Genomic DNA, 1,090 nt, shown 5'->3' with positions numbered 1-1,090 from the left:
CAAACAAACAACCAATCACACCAGTTTGTGTGTGTGAATCCTCCTTCAGATTCTCCCTCTCTGACTTTTACATGCGCTTTATGAGCAAGTATTGAAATGAAGACATCAATGAACTGTCCTAATGTTTACCTGATTTTCTTGCTGTATATTAAAAATTGCTAACTTTTCGTATAAGACAAACTTTTTTGAGTTCAATCCTGTGCACGTGATTGTGTTTTTATGTTCGACTTTAGTACAAGTACATGGATCTCCAAGTTGGTGTATGCCGTTTACCTTGGTCTTCTTCCCCCCCCCCTCCCCAGGTCCTCTGGTGTTGTTTGCTTATTTTTTCCTACATGTATCAAACATCTATCGTCCTTATCTCCACTTCTTTTTTATGTTTGTTACTCTCTTGTCACACCTAATCTCCTGTCGCTCACATGACCGTATGCAGTTGGGAGCGCCGTAAAACCTCTACTAAAACTGTTTTTAAATCTTCCTCTGCCCCCTCCGGCGCGTTATGTTGGAGGACGTCAGTGGCAGGTTGTACTTCTTTTCTATCACTGATCGCGCTGTTGTTTCTGTTTATCTTGCTTTTTTCTAGCTCTAAATTCTAAATGAACATGTGTGTGTCGATGTTCTTCTTATTACACGAACCATCGAGCAAACAAAATCTACCCTGTGGGTGGTTGGCGGGTGCTCTGGTGTGGTTTGCTCCTTCTTTCCTATCAATATCAAACATCTATCGTCCTTATCTCCCCTTCTTCTTTTTTTATGTTTGTTACTCTCTTGTACACCTCTATTCTTCTGGCGCTCATATGACCTTATGCAGTTGAGAGTGCCGTAAAACCTCTACTAAAACTAAAACTAAAATCTACCCTGGAGTCCTGGTCTGTGGTGTAAAATGACCCTAAAAGGGAGTGCTTATTTAGGCCACATGTGGCCTAAATAAGGTAAGGGAGGGGGGTTTAGCTTATTTAGGCCACACATGCTCAAACTATCCTTTTCAGGCGACTGAGTTCGTTCCACTTTCATCATGGCGCACCTTTCTCATTTAGTACAGTTTTATCTCAGTGTACAACTTATAAATCATAATCACAATTTGTATGAA

Source organism: Aplysia californica, unplaced genomic scaffold, assembly GCF_000002075.1.
Source record: "Aplysia californica isolate F4 #8 unplaced genomic scaffold, AplCal3.0 scaffold00344, whole genome shotgun sequence".
In the NCBI taxonomy this organism is placed as follows: Eukaryota; Metazoa; Mollusca; class Gastropoda; order Aplysiida; family Aplysiidae; genus Aplysia; species Aplysia californica.
Note: the sequence above shows the minus strand (reverse complement) of the source record.